Here is a 20926-nt window from a genome sequence, read left to right on the forward strand (position 1 = left end):
ATATGTCATTAATTGAGGGTGCGCCTCATAATCCAGTGCGCCTTTTATATGGAAAAAGTTTTAAAATATGTCATTAATTGAGGGTGCGCCTTATAATCCGGTGCACCTTCTAGTGTGGAAAATACGTTAATCAGATTTTTTATTTCATGCCATATAGGTTTTTTGTATTATAGCTTGCAATTTTACTACGATGTGTTGTTCATGTTGCTTGGAAAAAGCCTAGATTTAATTTTATTGATGAAGGGTAACAACTCAGGTAACAGGCAACTCAGGTAATAAACTACCATAGCCCAATTATTTACTGGATTTGGTCATGTAGTTTTATTAACCTGAGCCATGATTGGTTTGTGTCTCACACCCTATTCTTAAATAAATGTTTATTTAGCTTCACCTTGCGCACACATTTGACTCAGCAGTTGAGAGAGAAGTAAAGATCTTTTGTGTACTAATTCATTTGTAACCATTTGTCTGGTGGTTAGCATGACAATTTTGACTTTTGGGGTTCCTAGAAAAGTGCTTGTTAGGTTAAATTAAAACTGCCAATGAGTAAATGCCTGATAATGAACAAAACCAGTCTACTGTGGTGTATATGGTGTATTTTGAGGTGCTATGTTACTCGTAGTTTTGTCACGCATTGCATGATGGGTAACCCTGGCTCTGGGTTGCATTGTACCACCTTTTGCTATGACTACGTGCTATTCTAATAAAGAGTTAATACTACGTTGTAGTCCGGAGTATCATTGTAATATTAAGTAGCAAAGAAGAATGAACGATATAACGGATACCCAAAGGCAAAGCGTTTCCATCAATCGCAGATATACGTGCCGATATTGCTCAACATTCTGCCTTGGAATGTCTGCCAAATTAATCTTATGAGTTTGGAATGAATTCATCTTTGATGGATGAGAAACAGCTCCCGTATGTTGGGAACCTTAGAGACGGATTCTTATTTCCCCCGAGGTGGCGGACGGTGGATCCTAGACTAGGAGAAGGCACGGTAGAACTAAATGGACTGGAGATAGGGGACATTTATCTGTGGAGACGACTGAAGATGAGCAGAGGCATGCACACTCACGCACACACATGCGCGCACGGCTTGCAGCAGTTCATATCCTTATCATGACCTATTTCTCCTTATGTTACCTGGTATTATGAAAGCTTCTTATCGTCAGTGTGCGAGGCGGCGAGGAAAGCGAGGTCAGCTATACTGAGGAAGATTACCTTGGGTCCAAACCAACAGGAGCAGAACAAAGCAGCAGACAATGTTGCCGCAGATGTTCCGCAAATGAAAAAAGGAAATCTGTGAAATTGGATGACCCACATCTTTTGAACTCTTATCATTTCCCATTAAAGTTATATTAGTTTCAGGTAAGCTTGGATAATTACGATGAAAAACAAATTAAAAAGTTTAATTAAACAAAGATATCTTTTTCTTGTTGTCGGAAACTGGTTTTGTAATAATTATGTCGGTAAATAGTTCCAAGATGCTTGGAGGAACTTCAGGCTGATGGTCTGTATCCAGATGTTCTCACTTGTTAGAGGGCCATCCTGCCTTTCTACTTGTTCACATCTTGGTCCTTTCACAGCTGCCAGTTGTCAACATTTGTCTGGAATAGTGATGGAGCAAAGGACAGAAAATGATGTCTGGTCCATGATAGTTTTCACCATTGATTTAGTGGTAAACATAAAAACAAAAAAAAAAACAAAAAAAGAAAACGATGAAACATTTAATTTCATCACTTTTTCTCACTATCCCTGGTGTGCCTTCTGTGGTGGCATTAGAAAAAAAAAAAACCCCTCATTTTCTCAATATGACAAACTCTAATGAGACCTGCCGCCGCTACAGCTATTGACTATTTTTAGCATTTGGATATCTTACAGAAACTAAAATGAATAATTTCAGCTTAGTTATGAATGAGCAACTTTTCTTAAACTTTTGATGATCAACATTTTCCATACATAAATTTAAACTGCTTAGCAGCACACTAGTTTCCTCTTCCTTCCCCAAATCTCTCCCGATAAATTTGGGTTTAAGAGATGAATTTGTTGGCTGAAACGGCGCATTTGAGCGAGCATGGTTTGTTGTTAAAATGTGATCAGTAGTAAAGGCAACTGTGTCAAACTGTGAGCACTAAAGTATTAGGGATCCATTTGCAACTGTCACGCCAGCCTATATGGAGCAATTGGGTGCTGCTAACTCGCAGGTAATTAATGCGGCCGTAACGGAGCCCGAACCACCAACACCAAGTATGTCAATGTTAGTGTAATGAACTCGTTTGTCAGTGCCCTCAATTGCCGATTATTTCAGAACAATATTGTGGTGTTTGCGTCAGTCGTCAAAAGTAGCAGTAGAAAACAGTCAGGTTGTTAGGCCTCGACATGAACAACTTCAAAATAAAAGCATTATAAAGCATTTGCGTTCATACATTATTTTTTTAAATTTAGGTTGTTTTTTTTTTAAGTTGGCATTATCATGGCATTGCCAGCATATTTTACTGTTATGTAAAACATTAACAATTTTTGGTACGATTTTCCTAAAAGTTTTGCTGTGAGCATCCACTCCTTATTAAGAGAAACATTGAAGCATTTAAGTACTTCCGATCAAGGTATTCTTTTCTTAGGCGATTAGTCGATAATGTATTTATGTTTTAGACTTTGTGTTTGTATGAGATTAGGGTCTTGAAAATACAATTTGTACAAATGCATTCAAACAAAAAATGTGAACGGTACAAAAGTGTTACCACCAACAGCCAAACTATTTGACACAATCATGGGATCCTGCTCCTATTTGTTTTGCATAGCAGTCTGTTAGAATTGTTGTTAATGCAAAGTCATTTACCAAACAATAACAATCCAAAATGAACGCAAGGTTTAAATGCAATTAGTTACAATGAGATTGCCTTACCACGGGGCTTCTATAAAACTTTTACAATGCCAATAAATGTATTTATTTATATATTTATGACTGAAAAATAATAGCCTTGTAGCAGCAGCAGCAACAAAAAGACCATTCCAATTTATATTTCCAGTTGTTACCAAAAACTAAGTTCACAATTGGTGAATTCAAAACAGCACCGCAGCTGTTGACAACAGCTGGATTTTAAGTGTCTATTTCAAACACCCAGCAGCCATCAGTGACAAAGACTCGCCATGATATAAATAATATGATTGTAATCTGTTTGAGCGGGCTAAATGCTGAAAAGCATCAAACACCCCGCTCGTAAAATTGAAAAGAAAATGTGTTCGTCATTCAGCACTTCCAATACAGATGTGTTACTTTTGCACTGGAAAACCCCTTTACCTTTCCAAACAATAAAGTATACCTAGTGTTCATGACATTGACATTCCAGTCAGTACAGTTCGTTGCGTTTTGGCTATTGCAACATGCAAACACTGGAAATGAAATCATCCATGTAGGCTGCAAGCGGTGTCTGGTTATGCTCAGCATCTTACAGCCATATGGAAGATATCACACGTCTTTGGCCTGCTTTGACTTGTACACATTTCTTTTATTTAACTTTATACTCCCCCGTCAATGAGTCCTATTTTGAAAATATATTTGCTGGGCCCAATCTATCATATTTTTTACAATTTAGAGCTTTTTGTTAAGCTTTTCATGGTATTTATCATAAATACATGCAGAATAAATATATATAAAGTGAACATTGTCCAAAAAAGAATACACAAAGTGTGTGAGTGTGGGTGTGAGTGAGAGAGACTAAACAAAAGATAACAGTTTTTCAAAATGATTTAACAGCTGGAGCAGATCATTTCCCTTTGTGTGTGAAACTGGAACGCAATATAAATGAACAAAAGAACCTCGGACTGTTGACTGTAACTTCAGATATAATTGTGATATTTATATACTTTTAGAAAAAGGAAAATTACATGCATTATATTTTTCAGACCATAAAGTGCACCACATTTTAAGATTTTAAATGAAAAGGTTGCTTTGAAATTTCCACATATAGGGTGCACAGGGTTGTAAGGCGCACCAGGTTCTAAGGTACATGGGTTAAAAGGTGCACCGGGTTATAAAGCGCAATCGATTATAAGGAACACTGGGTATAAGGTGCGCAAGGTTATCAGGGAAAAAAAGTTATAAAGGACACATGTTATAGGGTGCACGGTTAATAAGGTACACCTTGTTATTAGGGGATAATTGGATTATAAGACACACTCGTTGTAAAGTTTGCAGGTTATAAAATGCATCAGATTAAAAGGTACAATATGTTATTAAAGGGAAACCAGGTTATAAAATGCACAGGTTTTAAGGTGCATCAGGTGATAAGGTGCATGGATTATAAGGTGCACTGGGCTATAAGGGCATCGGGTTGTAAGGGTTATCGGTTATAACGTGCACAATCTTTTCAATTTCACTGGGTTATGAGGCACACGAATTATGAAGTGGTTACAAGGTACACTACCCGGTGATTAAGTGGAAACCGTTTTATAAAATGCACGGATTAGTTGGTGCATGGATTATAAAGTGAACTGAGTTATAAAAGGCATGGGTTATTTAGTGCATGTTTTTAAAAATTCATCGTGTTATAAGGTACATGGGTTATAACTTAGGTGCACTGGGTGATAAGGAGAAAACCAGTTTTAGGATGCTTGGGTTATTGCTCAGGTTATAAGGTGCATCTGGTTATAAGGTACACTGCGGTATTAAGAAAAAAGTGAGTTATAAAATGCACGGAATACAAGGTGCAACAGGGTTATAAGGTGCACAGGTTAAATGGTGCAGTTGGTTATACGGTTCACTGGTTAGAACATGCTCCAGGTTATAAGGAGGCATGGGTTATTTAGTGCATGTTTTTAATAATTCATCGTGTTATAAGGTACATGGGTTATAACAGGGGATTAGGAGAAAACCAGGTTGTAGGATGCTTGGGTTATTTGTTGCACAGGTTATAAGGTGCATCTGGTTATAAGGTACACTGTGGTATTAAGGAAAAAGTGAGTTATAAAATGCAAGGATTATAGAGTGCAACATGTTTGTAAGGTGCACAGGTTAAATGGTGCAGTTGGTTATAGGGTTCACTGGTTAGAACATGCTCCAGGTTATAAGGCACAGGGGTATAAATTTCACCAGGTTAAAAAGTGTCCCAGGTTATAAGGTGCTCAGGTTTTATGGTGCAACAGCTGATTAGGTTAAGATGCATCAGGTTGCAAAGTACAGGATTATATGGTGCCCAAGGTAAAAAGATTCACTGGGTTAGAAGGCGCACCAGCTTCTAAGACACAGGGTTTTAAGGTGCACCAAAATCTGTACTGGTTTATAAGGTGCAGAGGTTTCATGGTGCACCAGGTGATTAGAGGGAAAGTGTGTTATATAATGTGTGGGTTATGAGGTGCACGGGGTTATACAGTAAGTCACACGGGTTAAAAGGTGCACCCGGTTATAAGGTGCACCCTGTTATAAGGTGCACGGGTTTTAAAATACACCAGGTTTATAGGTTATTCAGTGCATTACTGCAGAGTGGGGGAAACAAAAAAGTAAAACCAATGTCACACTGTATTCATCTTCAACTCAACATCCATATAACGCATACTTGATTATAAGATGCACAGTCAATTGTTGAGAAAATTCAAGGGTTTTAACTCTTCCTTATCATCCCAAAAATACACTAAGATGGCCAAGTGCAATAATATAAAAAAATTTACTACTTCAAAAGAGACCACCATGAAGGCTGAATAGGCGGTATCAGTCCATCCATTTTGTATACCTTAGAAGGGTTTTAGGGACGCTTCAGCCAATTCCGGCTAACTTTGAGACAGCCAGTCACAAGGAAGATTGTATTGTTCACAAAGTATATTTGTGTAGGAGTAACTGGGTGGCAGGTAAGTGACTTAACAAAATGACATCTTCTGTTCTCTTATGTCTATTATGGTTAAGAGTGTGAATATCCCCAAAATGCATATCCAGATTTCACAAAGCATCCCCAAGATGCAAACACACATGCAAAAGGGGAAGCAGGAGCATGATGAATGGGGTTTGGTGGCCAGGAGGCTGCACTTCATTAGGGTGGATGACAAACTTGTGCCAAGCTCCGTTCTGTTTATCCTTTCAAGTCTCAGACGCCGTAGACGATGGGAAACAATGTCTGTCATGGGAGGGGCCGTGAAACATCCTTTATCCGGCCGGACAATTACTACTATATTGTGTGTTGACTCGTCAGACCCCTGAAAGTTGGCCGGTCAGCATCCAGATGATGGATTACCTTAAAGGCCTGGAAATTGAGACGCTCTGGTGTTTCCATCCATACGCTTTGTTTATTATTGCACCCTGTGTGCACTCATATGTCAGCATGCCGGCGTATCCACACTGGCAAGGTTCAACTAAATCTGCCATGTAAAAGATCAAAGCAATATGATGTTACAAGTTCAATCTAGATTGTATTTTATGCCACACTATGCCCCCCCCAGGCGATCAATAACGTTAGTCAGCCGTCACATATATTCCCCGTGTTGTGTTCAGCTCTTAAATCACAATTACTTTCCAATTTATTCCTGTTTCACATGGAAATTACGCAAAAGGTACAGGTTAACCTGGCTTGATCGATTAAATATTAGACCAAACTCGGTTTCGGCACCTCAAGCGCAAATATTATCTTGTGTCGAGGGCCCGACTGAATAATTGGTCGGCCGATAAAATCAGCTGATTATGGGCCTTCAAACATCGGTCCAAAGTCATTGGCCAAATGGCTTCTCTTTGACGATTATTTTAACTTTGTTAACTAAACATTTATGACAATTATTCAAATAACACTGCTTTATTAATTATTTACCATGCATAAATCCACCTTCTGCCCATATCTATGTATCATGTAATATGTTGATGAGGACCTGTCATTCACAATAAAGCAAATCTTAATTTTCACATGCAATATTGAAGCTGGCACTATTTTGCACACAACCTCGAGTCATAGTTTGTTAAAAATAAAATATACAATGATAAAATTCATACTATAGTATAAATTACTATATTTATTTTTTATACACTTGATAAATTAATCTGCTGATTAAATGGCAATCTGAATTTTTATGCCAAAAATCAGCATTGGCATCAGCCTAAAAAAAATCATATCAGCTGTAAATATTCATTTAGGTGCACCCTGAAATTCTTACAGTTGGAAAAAAAATTGTCACAAATCTGTTTGCGTTTGATGAAACATAACTAATATGAAACATATTTTATAATAAGGACAAAAAATAACCTACAAATAAATAAACTGTTTTCATTTACTTCATGTTTTTGTATTCTAAATAAAGCATGTATCTGTTTTGTACTTTTAATGATGATAATATGTAATACTGATGGGAAATAATCACGTTGTGTCATCTCAACTAGGAAAGCAAATCTGCAATTAAAGTCATTTTTCTGAAAGAGCATAGCTCAATTAAATAGTCAAGTCATAGAAATAGTCATAGAAAGTCAAGAAATATAGAGGCTTAATTTAAGCTATTTAAAGTCTTGTCATTCACAATTAAATTAAAGATTAGGATAAAGTCCCACCCATGCAAGGCATTTGAAGTTTGATTTTGTTTTCTTCCCAAAAGTCAAAAGAACACATTTTCCTCACTACCCTTGAAAGAAAAGATTTTCATTGAGATGAATGGCTTTCATGTGACGAGTCAGAGAAACACGGGCTCGCTGCGGTAAAGATGCAAACTACCTCACGTTTGCCTTTGACTAATATCTGCCTTTCATCTACCATTCATGCTGATAGGACCGTTTCCCACCTCTGCATCAAAGTGATGACTCAAGCCGTAATTACTAGATCTTATCTGGAGGCAGAGCGCTGCTAAAACTCAACCGTGTTCCCTTGCACCGGACATAGGAAGATAAGGGATACGTACTTTCTTATTATATTTGCAGTTTAAAGAAAAAAGGGATTTGGTTATAATGTCTACACATTATCAAACTAAATTCCTTTCTTGCTTAAAAACAGACTTGTATTTTTTTGGGAGGATAAGGTTCTTTTTTTTTTTTAGTCTCACGAGATGTTTTTTTGTGAAAAGTGAAAAATGCAGAAAAATATCAAGTCATTAAACCTGATGGTCAAGTTGTCTGCTTCCTTTTCATTGATGATGATTCGGGTGGATTTGTTTGCCCTTTTGGAGCATTTGAGTGAAAATATCAAGTCATAGCATGGGTCACCAGGTCAAGTACCTTCAAAAGAGCAACTGCTTTTATTCATCATGGCCACAAACATTTTCATTCACCAGATTTTGTGTCATCCAAATTTTCGCAAAAGATTTTTTTGAAAGCTCAAGTGGTTGTCAGTAGTGGAATCAGTGCCACTAAACAACAATTTAGGGTTGATATATTGGATTGGTTCTATATATCTGGCTTCCTTTTCCCTGCAAGCATCTGCAACAAAAACAAATACATATGTCCTATTTTGGCTAACTACTGTCAAAAAAAAGAAAAAGAAAAATAGTAGTATAAATTGAAAATAATAATGATACAGTACTATTAACTTGTTTAAAAATTTCTGTGAGGTAAAACTATGGGCCGCCGATGCAGCTCAGCACCATAACAACAATACACTGTATACTGTAGTTTTTTCATATATCTGTACTGTATACTGCAGTTTTTGGTTTATAAACAGTTTTTGGACAGTATAGTTTGGCATTTTATTGCTTTTGCTATTACACATGTTCTGTAGTTTGTTAGCATACTTGCACTGAAATGTATCGTTATTTCCTACATATGGAAATTCTGAAAATATTCTGAAAAAGATTAAGTAGAATTTGTCTATTTCTATCATTTCCTTGTTTTTTTTTAGTCCTTTTAAAATGTATGCCATATAATTTTTTTACTATATATATATATATATATATATATATATATATATATATATATATATATATATATATATATATAAGCATCATGGATGCTTTTGGAATAAAACAGAATAGAATAAAATAGAATGTCTTTATTTTCATTGTATACCTGTTATACTCAATCATTTAAAGGCCAGTAGATCATCATTCCATTATTGGCCATCATTGCGAGAACAGATACCTTAAAAAAAGGCTGGTAATTGGCCCAGTTCCGATACCATAGTACAGAGACAACACATCACAACAAAATAACTAATAGTGGTTCTTTTTTGTTTTTTTAAAGTGACATTGCATACAAGGAGGGCCAGAAAGGTAATGAAATACACGGGGAGAATGCACTGCCTGTCAATCTTCTCCATTATATTAAAGTGCCCAAACGTGAGAAGTCCACTCATTGCTTCAAAATAAACGCTATAGTATAGTAATGTATGACACGTATGACACGCTTTCATTATGAAGATCCCGAAGCACCATCGTGATAACGTTCAACTTGATAATCTTGTCCTTTCAGTGCAGCGTCTGATGTAAACAACACAGTGTTTTTTGTTTTCTTTGGTTGACTCTTTTTCAGATGACTTTTTTTTCTTAATGTAGAGCGATGTCATGCGGTCGACCAACACTTCCTCGGCGGGCAAGATGTTGACTGTAATCAACGCTTCCAAACAAAACAAAAAGGACAAGCAATTGTTCCGTGAACGGGTGATATGGACATACTAACCTTGCCATTTTTATGCGGACCACTGAGAATAGACAAATCCCATCGGGTACCACCGAGCTAGAGAAAACATAAATCGATGCGATGACGTTACCTCAGCCATCTCTTGCGCACGTAGTTTCGATTAAAATGATAGGAAACAGATAACCAATCATAGAGCAAATTGAAGGCATGCCACAAGGCCGCAATGATTGTGTGTGGAAATAAACGAAGGGATCAATGCGTATTATGTTTATGAATACAAACAAGCTCGCCGCAGCGGCTTCAAATTGAAGTCATAGCATGCATGCTGCGCACTCATTACATGCTCATGCACAAATAAGTGGGCATCTTTGCACATACACACAAATCATTATAATGACTGATAAAGGGGGGGGGCACTTCAATACGCAATTCAGTCGGAAAGGGAACTGGACTGTTTTGATGAGGTTCATCAGAAATAAATCATACATGGTTAGGCTCGCTTTTTAGATGAGCTTATTCAAAGGAGCATTAATGTTGGCATAAGTGTACAGGAATAGAAAAGACTAACCCTTCCACAATCAGTTTTGCGACCATTTTTCCTCCCCGCCTTCTAAAGCGAGTAGATTGGACGTCCTTGGACTTAATTGGTCTTCATTATTAACCTGTCGAGTTTTCCCTCGGTACATCGCTCCCCGAAAAGTAGTCGTCGCCACTATTGACTCATAGGATACCCTCAGGCTGTGCACCAAAGCTCATGATGACTTACTGTACTTATTTTATTTCATCCATGCACACCCATTGCCATGTGGGCCGCACAAGCTGTTCCATGACAGCAGCGGTTCGCCCACAACTAAAAACAAAACCCACACCAATGAGGATTAGGTGATTGATGATGCAAGAATTGGTGTGGGCCAGATTACCATTACCACAGTGATTTCTAGAGAGCATTTACTCACTTTCCTCTACTAAATCCTATATTATTAGCGGGGCCTCTGTGAAGGGCAGCGATTAACCACTAATAGGAAGTAAGACTTCATGTGTAACTCATCTGGGTGTGTTTAACTGTGAGGGCACTGAAAGGACAGAACAGAGTTACTAGATCAATTGTAGGTAACTGCGATGTATGTTTTGGTTATTTTAAGGACTTTTACCACAACGCATGAGTGAAGATATACCTTAGATATTTCAAATTTGGAACCATCTCTTAATTGTATTGTATTTCTTTTCAATTCACAGGGAAAAGGTTTACAAAACTGACAAATTTTATTTCTTAAAACATCTTCAAAAAGAACGTTGAGCTCTTTTTTGGCAAGTTCAATCTACTGACAAAGTACGAGCATCTAATGTATATGTTTTGATTGTAGTGTATGTGACATATGAAATTTACAGAAATGAAACCGTCTTCTATAGTTGTAGGGCAGACATAAATGAGAACTGACATCCATCTTTTGAGTATCATATAAAGCATGATCATGTCATCCAGTGGGCATGAATGCTATTTAATTTTTATAAAAGTGGTAAAGTCTTTTATTTACAGTACATCCAGTGGCAAATGAACTCTGCTAACTTTCCAACCAATTTGAGGAGAGTCAGCAGCACAGAGATCAACATTTATATAATTTTAATATTCAAAGTTGCTTAACGGCTCATTGGAAAAAAAAATGCCTACTTTATTTATTTGATGATTTTGCATTGATTCCAGCATTTTACTCAAGTAAATATCTGTAACAAGTTTCACAGAAATTGTTTTGAAAAATGCAATTCATTGTTATTAATTATAGAAAATGTGATTAGTTCATTTTGAAAGTGTAATCTCTTGACTGCACTGCTATATATATTTGCTCAGTCGTTTTCATTTATTACAAGGGACTAACTACATGCTGATTTGCATAAACAAACACCAAAAATCATCCAAACATGGAAATGAGAAGAACTCTACTGGCAGTGAGACTCAATTAAACACAGTAACATCAGCAAACACAAGTGCAGTGCTTAACTCCGTTCTCAACATTTTGCATTAGTGTTTCCTGCCTTCCTTGGCCACACTTCAATTTGCACCCATTTGAATCATTCACACTGTAAAAATGTCCCTATGAGATGATTCATCTTGACTGATCTAAATAAGTAGTCCAAACTATTTTATCGCCTAACTTGTGCTAAATGTTGTAGAATGTCCAGGAAAGTTCCTATTAGAGCCATGTATACATATTTATTTTGTGTAAATGCTTCAGCATGTTCAATGTTTTTTCCCGCAATTAATCAGTGATCTTTCCATGGGAGCGCCACTCTGTCATCTAGTTAATTACAATGACATTTCCCAGGTGTGGCATGACCTCACACGCTATTTACACCTGCTTTTTGGCACTTAGGTATTGCCCATCCTTTCATCATCATTGTTCTTCTTTTTTTTTCAGCTCCATAAACCATTTTATGTACTTTCAAACTTACTAAGAGTTCAAAACTATTAGCATCAACTTTTTACCCAGCTTTAAAACCAGTACACATAATTTGCAGTTTTCCCATGTGTGACCGCCCTATGTTCAGTAGACTGAATATTATGCTATAAATTCTGTGCTAAACTCATTAGCATTGTATTGGGCACCAGCCAAATATTCCTGAAAAAAAAATAAGTCTAACATTAAGTTTCTGCAAAGGCCCAACCTGACTTAACATTCATAGACTATGTTTAAATTATTCTCTTAATATTCAATGTTAGATTAATGACATTTTGAAATGCTTTGTACAGATATCTATAGTTTATAATTTAATAGTATTAATAATAATGAGGTAGGCTGCGCCCTGTTCTCACTCCCAGTCAATCGCAGGACATTTCAAGGTAGACAACCATGCATACTCACATTCACAGAGTCTGAAAAGTCAACCACCCCCATCACATGACTAATAATAAATACAACAGCAATTAATCATAGTTGTTACTTCCCCTAAGTGCCAGGAAAGTAATCATTGAGCATTTTTATTTTTTAACTGATATTGTTTTCAGGAGTTTATAACTGCACTTCACCATACTTGGACTAATAATGGAGTTCACTTAATTGAAACGAAGCTAAATATTTGTATTGTGTGTAGTTAAATATTATAGTGAAAAAATTACATTATAACTTTTTAACTATGTTTTAATTATCTTGAACAGGATAACATTACACGTCATATTGTTCAGTGCTTTGACTGTACTATGGTGAGGGCTAAACTATGGGCAAATAATACTAGATAGATATGCGGATGGGAAATTTCTCGTATCAATATGAGATTTCCCGTTAGCACAGAGCTTTTTTTTTTTTTTTTGCTTGTTAGACCAGAAGTCCATGACACAGAAGAATGCACTGCTTGGTGATGCTCTGCATAACAGTGTAACACACCGCCAAACTAAAGTGTATTTTAATATGTTTGCTTACTTTGATTAATTTCTTTAGTATTATACCTAAGTCTTATTGTAGTAGTTTTTGTCAGTGTAACTGCTAAGTCAGATAACAGAGAACAAAAGCCTTTCTCCTGTGCCAGCCTGGGGGCTGGGGGATGTTGATCATCTGACCACTTGACCAATGAACATTCACCAAACATGTAATTTGAGTAGTAAAGAAGGAGATAAAGGGGTTTTAAAAGAAAGAACAATGTGAACTCTCGCCATCTTGACCTCATGAGCGAGCCTGTTTAATATCAGCAGTATGAAACTATGGAATAAATCTTTTTCCAACCAAGATGCCTGAGTCCAAGAGGTCTTCATTTTCAACACCAACCGGCATTAAATTCAGATTCTGAAAACACAGCTGGGCCAGAACCACTACAAGCGTTAAAGAAATTCACCACAAAAGTGGTGAGGCCTGCCAACATTTCAAAATAAACCTTAGCATACTAAAAAAAATGTATGGACACAAACATGTTGACACACTTTTATTTTGAAGTTCTTCCTGGAAGCATGTTGTGGCAACAATTAACTTGACGGTTTTTAGTGCATAAACCGTTGCACCTGGAATGAGTCACAACTCCCGATACAAACAGCACATCATTATACTGAAATCCTCTTCCCCAATTCGTAATCCAAGGTGCTAAAAATACAACATAATTACACTGACATTTTATTGTACAGTGCCTGTTACCATCATTTAGCAGTGCCTATTGTAAATTAGCTGCTAGCTAGCAGCACTTTAGTGCCCCTGAGAGCAGTGAGTTTTTTTTTTTTTCAGAGGCAGTTTACCAGATGAAAATTATTTTTGAACACGTTGATACTGACATTCTGACTCGGTTGACATTATCACTGATCACTTTTTAACAAACGAGGCTGACAGATGTGTGTTCTGTATGTTTGTCGTCATGAGCAAAATGTATAGGGAGAGAGTTGCCTAAAATATCACAGTTGAAATTTAAGCTAAAAAATTGTTATCAAATAAATTAATTCATAATATTTGGCCATTCAGAAATAAGTGGAAATGTGTTGTTTGGTCTTTTGTGTTTAAATGTGCTTTTCCCCAACCAAAGAAGTTTATTTTTTATTTTAATCCCTGTACCAAAATAAACAATGGAAGCAGCCCTACAAGATAAATATTGTGTGCATGTATTACTTTCAAATAAGCTGTGTGGTGAAGAAGAAGAAAAGAATGATAAAATATTGGCAGTTAAAACAAAGACAAATTGTTTAAAAAAAAAATACCATCCATTTACTGCAGCCAGTACAATCTGCACATTTTTTTTTGTTCAACTTTCTCAGCTGCACCTGAAAATTGAAACTCCGCTTTATGTTTACATTTGCATGCTATACATTTTTTAAATGTATTTTTTACAAATTTCCGCCCATGGGATTTGTGTCTCGCCCCATCCCTACCAATAGAGCTTTAATGGCTCCATATTGTAGTGTCTTGTTGCATGTGAAGAGAAGCAAAGAAAACGACAGATGAGAATCCTCAGACGATGCCAGATGCCAACAACGCGCGGGCTTGAGAAGGAAATTAATTCACTCCCCGAGGATGGATCACGTTACATTAGTGTATCCAGACGGCTGTTGGACCGCTGATAGCTCGCTGGGAACCATACAGAATGCTACTGCAGCCACACACAATACGTAGTGGCTTGTAAGCAGGGTTCCCCTGAAGGCATCAGCCTGCTGCCGTGGCACTGAGCCTGCCCAACCCATTGAAAAGAATAATGAAGAATGGCAAGTTATGGCTGGAATCACAGGATTAAGCAGCTTGGAGACATGGTGAATTGATCAGCTCTGTTACTTTACAATTTGAATCGATCCGCCCCTGCGGGGACGCATGGCTCCATGTAGTAGCTGTGTAAGCTTGCGCTGAAAATTTGCTATTTCATTGTGGCTTGAGTGAGATACTGTCTTACTTTGTATTAGTTTTTTTACATATATATATATATATATATATATATATATATATATATATTCAATCACCCAGTGGGACCAAGGTGTACATGATCAATTCCAGATTGTCGAGCTTGATTCAAATCTGGTTACATACTGTATATAGCATTTTTAATGTGTTAACCATTTTTTAAAAATGAGTGTGCCACATATGATAAGGAAAAGAATGATGTTCATATATCGTCACCAGCCTGTGAGAGTCTCCTCTTGTAGTAACAAAATGACTAGAAATAAGTATCCGGACTGCTGGAAATTAAAGAAACCTTTCCCATGTCATAATATCACAGCGTAATTCACGAGCAGTTTTTCAGCGTCCTTCATTTTTGATTTTTTAATGGTGGTATGTTGATGTTGGTAGATGCGTGATAGGATAGAGATAAAAACAAAGTCATGAGGGAGAGTAGAGCGAGCCAGTAGCGAAATCCAACTTAAAAATAAAAGCATGCTACGGTCATATCCACGTAATTTGATTCTGCATAGTTGCAAAACCTTTCGTCTTCCAATTACTTTTTATTAACCATTACTATATACTGTATGTGGAATTATTGCTTATTGGAAAAACAATAACTGAGTAAGAATCATACAATCTCACATGAGAGGGATTGATGTTGTAGTCACCAAACCTGATTGATTCAGTTGTTTTCCAAAGCAAAAGAAGGTTTTTGTAAATGTCCTATTTAGATTAAACACAATAATAATCAATCTGCTTTTGTGAAAGACTTCAGAAGTCGGAGAATAATTACTGATGAGAGAGTGAAATCAGAAAATTTGGACAATTTAAAGTTAAATGACCCCTCAAAATGATGATTATAAGAGATGCTAAATTGCTGTATATGATAATTGATTACTTGTCGAGTAATTGAATAAGTTTGATAACTCTAGAGGAGGGGTCCCCTACCTTTTTATCACCGGTCAACTCTTGAGATTTTTATGACGGACCGGGGGGCAAATATAAATATATATTTACAAAGAAACTAAATTTGAGCATGTTATCTTAAATGACATAAACTCACTACGATGTAAAGCTGAATTATAAAGGGATTAAAATATAAAAAATAAAATATTTTGTATCTTGTCTTTAAAGGTTTACAATACAATACAGATGAACTAATTTGAACTGGATTTAAGGCTTAAGAGTGTGAGAGATGAGCGCAATGAGCTATATTTAGAATGGCATATCCATAATTCCAGTTATAGTGGGGAGAGTAATATCAAACTAATGCAATAGTAATGTAAAGCATTACATTTCAAATGCAGTAATATTGTAATGTACAAAAATTCATTTGAAATGACAATAATAAATAATGCATTACAGTTTTGAAGTAACTTGCCATAAAGAGCATTGGAAAGTAATCTCGGAGGCTAGACTCGGAAACTAGACTTGGAAAACAATTATGATGACCGCTTGACATGACAGCTAGACTAAAGCAACTCAAATACTGAAAGACAACACACCCTGCTGAGAACACCGGGGACCCAACTAGTCACAACAAGTTTCACTCAATATCGCTCAAAAGAAAAGAAACAATATTAAACTAATGTGTCCAACATTATATTTTCCTTAGTCTTTCCAAGAGAGTCATCTCCAAGTTTAGAAGAGCGTGAAAGTTGGTTTCTGTGAACAAGGCTAGGGTAATCAATACTGGGCTGTGACACACTGTGTATTTGTGGAAAGTGTACCTGCAGAATCATAGGATTCCAGTAGAGCTTTTCTCACCCAAACGGGAGGACGCATGTCGTTTATTTTATGCCTGCAGGGGCATCCTAAGGTGAAACATGTCATTAAACACAAACACCTGCATACACACCTTACTTTTTCCTTCATGGATGAAGAGCCCGGACAAATTAGAGAGTGCCATTAAAATAGCATTAGTACCGTCATTCACTTTATGTGTGTGTGCGTGTGTGTGTGTGTGTGCATGCAGCAGTGGTGTCAGTCACCTGTCAGCCTCAGGTGCAGATAAGGCCCGAATCGACCTCCCCCTTGTCTGGTTGTTATCACACCTTCCATTCATCCATCTCTGGATCTTTCCAATTTTATTTTTTTCAATCTCACCTCTGTTTCCTTGCACAAAACAAGTTAGTTACAATAAATTGTGAAGGTTACACAAAGACATAGTGGCATTTTTAAACAGTTGTTTGTTGCTGCGTTATATTATTTGTTCTCATACGTATCTCATGGAATGATCCAAAAAAATTGAAATATTTCACATATTTTAAATTCACATTTGATTTAGAGATCTTTTTGACTTGAGCACGTCCTTCTGTTCGGGTTGCACCCCTCCAGTCACATCCACTGAGGAGAAGAGCAAGGAGTGAGTCATAATGCAGCTACTTTGTGACTAAACATCATCACTGGGGGGATTTAATAACATAACCTTCATCTAATGCATAAAAACATTTTTTCAAATGTATTCTCTTGTCTTTTCTTCAGTCACGCAAATCTAGCAATTTTCTGGGGAAAAATGACGCCAATTTGTGTCATTTTCTCTCATTTAAAATCATTTACAAGAGCAAGAATATTTTTTCTTTCTCAATGAGAATTAATTTTGACATACAAATAGAGGCAGGTTGTTGGATAGCATTTGTTTGGTTGAATGAATATTTGCATGGATTAAATAAAGTACGGAAATAAACTGGAGATCCCAATATCTCCAGTATTTTTATATATAGAATATTTCAATATCTTCTGTGGCACACTTACGTTTAATAATAATAATATTACTAACTCCATCATTCATAATGTCATAAAAAATACATGATGCCATTTTTTTAAAGCTCTACCTTGATTGTTCAGTATGGTACCAATGTAACAACCTTTTTTATTATGCTGCTTTGGTTAACAGTGGTGTAGAAAGCCACGCAAATATTCATAACAAAAATAAACACATTGTCCACTTAATGCCTCTCTGATTGTGTCAAAACTGAGCATTGAGATATTCTATGTTGTTTTACTATTTTATAAGTGATCAGGAAAAAAGCGATACATTATATGTACTGTGAACACATAACAGTTTCAAATGCAAATTATGAAGAAATAATCATCTTTCCATTTTAGAAACTCCTTATCTTGTTTGCTAATGTACACTCCCTATTGTATCGGCTATCTTTATGCATACAGAAGCATTGTCCAGACCTGTGCATGCACCAGCCTTTCTCTTCTGCTTTGCATCCCCGCGACTAAAACTGCTGGACACCGAGAACCAACCGCCCACTTGCTTGATGCATTCAAATGGCTCTGGTAAATCAAATGAATAATAGATGGCAAGTGTATGCGTTTGTTTTTGCGTGTTTGAACTGTGCAGCACAAGTGGAGACTCAAAACGAGGCACGGGAATCAAAGCTTTATGGCAAAATACAGTCGGGAATAAAATATCAAAAGATTTCGCTGCGTCTGTTGAGATGGCTCGTCTTAAACTTGCTTCCCCCATTAACCTCGAAATACATTGACTGTATTGCCGCCACCTGTTCTTACCTATACCTTGGACAAAAATGTCCTTGTGTCTTTATGAAACTGCCCTGAAGAAAGAACTCATGCCGCTTTGCGTGGGCTTTGTTTTAAATTTGTCCATGTAGGACTTCTTCTAATAATAAAGGCATTTTAAATTGAAGTGCCTTAGTCAGAGATTTGTTCTCAATGTTTTGACTTTGGATCTGGAATACCTTGGACTAAAGAGCACCTGAACCAAAAAATCTTCAATGCAAATGGAATAAGAGTACGCCATCATCTGCAAAACCACATTTACTGTGTATTTATGTATTATTACAATTACTTTTGAGTGCATTATTAAATCTGTTCGAACCTATTTGCAAGTAAATTTGAATGTTTTTGCGAGTGCATTTGTATATATGTGGAAATACATTCATACATACTTGTAAGCTAAATGCTTAAAATATAGCTTTGTTTTCACATAATGCTATGGGACATGCTCCTCAAAATTCCGAGGCGTCCTCAGAACAATTTTGTTTTCTTCTGCTTTTAACCTACAAGAACGTTTGGGCATATTTGCAAGTGCGTTTGAGATATTTTCAAGTATCTTTGAGCATATTTTCAAATACATTGAAATCTATTTGAATTATGTTTGAGTGAATTTGCAATTGTGTTCAAAAATATGTTCAAATGTGCTTGTGAATGCTAAAACACTTCCAGAATGCTGTAGAGCATGCTCATCAATCCAAGTGGCACTATGGGAACAAGTGCTACATTTTCAGCATTTATTCTCCAAGTACATATTTGGGCGTATTTTCAAACAGTTTGCAAGTACAGTCATTTAGAATTTGTTTGTGTGTTTGAAAATATATTGCAAAAGTACTTGTAAATGCATTTAAATGTACGGGTCATCATCACCCTGGGGCACATGTATCAAACTCAAGGCTCGGGTGCCAAATCCTGCCCTCCACATCATTTTATGTGGCCCGCGAAATACTGATTTGACTTCAAGTTGCTGTCTAAAATGCTAAAATTGCACGTTGTTTTCAAATTTTAAAAACTAGGGGTGAAAAAAAATAACACTTTTTGTTCCCAATCTCTTTTTGGAACAGTTTTTACTGGCCTCTGATCTCAAAATGTCGGTAAGTGTATGACAAAGACTTCATATTTATTGGACTTCACAATCTATTTGGCCCTCTGACAGAAACTACAATTACAATGTGGCCCACGACAGAAATGAGTTTGACACCCCTGCCCAAGGGCAATATTGACACAAATGTGTGTTTCTAAATTCTACGGTGCATGCACATCAACACGAGTGGCAATTTAGGAGCAAATGCCATTTTTTGCTTGTAGCCCACAAGCAAGGATGGACAAATTTGCAAGCACATTTGAAGTAAGTTCAAACGTCTTTGCAATGTGTTGGAAATTATTAGAAAATGCATTGTCCTTTTCAGCTAAATGTTTAAAAAAAATCTATAGTTCTAGGGGCATGCTCATCAATATCCCAATGCATTATGGGAACAAATGCCATGTTTTTAGCATTTAGCCTAAAAGTATGGTCAAACAGGTTTGAAAATGCAGTATGTTATTTTCTAAATTCCCACTGTGGACAGAACATAGACGTAACATCTTAACAGGAAAGGTGTATCATAAATATGCAAAAAAACACACACACAAAAATCTAAACTTTGTGGTGATTTTCTTACATTTATGTGTACAGTATGTACAAGTGTGTGGATGTGCGTGTGTGTGAGTGTGCAACCTGATGATGATGATAGGACAATTGTTTGCGGCCACCTGCTTGCTGAATAGGTCGGACACATCAATCATGGAAATGCTCCACAATGCGACCTGCTGGGAGACTGATCAGTGATTTATGATTTTTTGTGTATATATGTCAAAGAGCCAGAATAACATTGTCTTTCTTTTGACATTCATCACATTATCAATTTTCAACACATTTTGTTGAGCACTTTACTTAAAAGTTACTTTCATCAAAATACATAAGCGAAGCATGATGCGAATCGGTTGTAATCTGGATAATATTAAACAATTGGCCATGTGTGATTCTCAATAAGCTTCCAATAACTAATAACTTGAGGTAACACTTTCAGCAACCTACCATAGGAAGCCACACAGTAAAAATAATAAATAATAGCTGATAACCACTATAATAAGATAACGCAATAATGTGAATATGGTACAATATTTATAAGATACAAATACATACCATGAATTGACCAAACTTTTATTTTAAGGTAATGCTGCGCTGTTTAAATGTTTTAACATTTACACGGCTCAGCCTTAGCCTTTTCACAAACATATTTAACAAAATCAGGTTTTAACTGCAATTTTCATACAGCACTTGGAAAGCATACTAAATTTGTCATTTGCTTTTCCCTAATGAATTCCACTAATCCGATCATATATTTGTAATTATCTGGTGGAAAGGTTTATCTCTGTGTGAAAAGAGAGGACTTAAAATATTCTGCAGTGTCAAGGATTTTTGGTTGGCGGACGCATGGTCTCAAACACACACACACACACACACACTAAGGAGCTGAGCAAACAGAAA

This window comes from Hippichthys cyanospilos, chromosome 19 (genome assembly GCF_059441005.1).
Source record: "Hippichthys cyanospilos isolate Australia breed blue-spotted pipefish chromosome 19, RoL_Hcya_1.0, whole genome shotgun sequence".
NCBI lineage: Eukaryota > Metazoa > Chordata > Actinopteri > Syngnathiformes > Syngnathidae > Hippichthys > Hippichthys cyanospilos.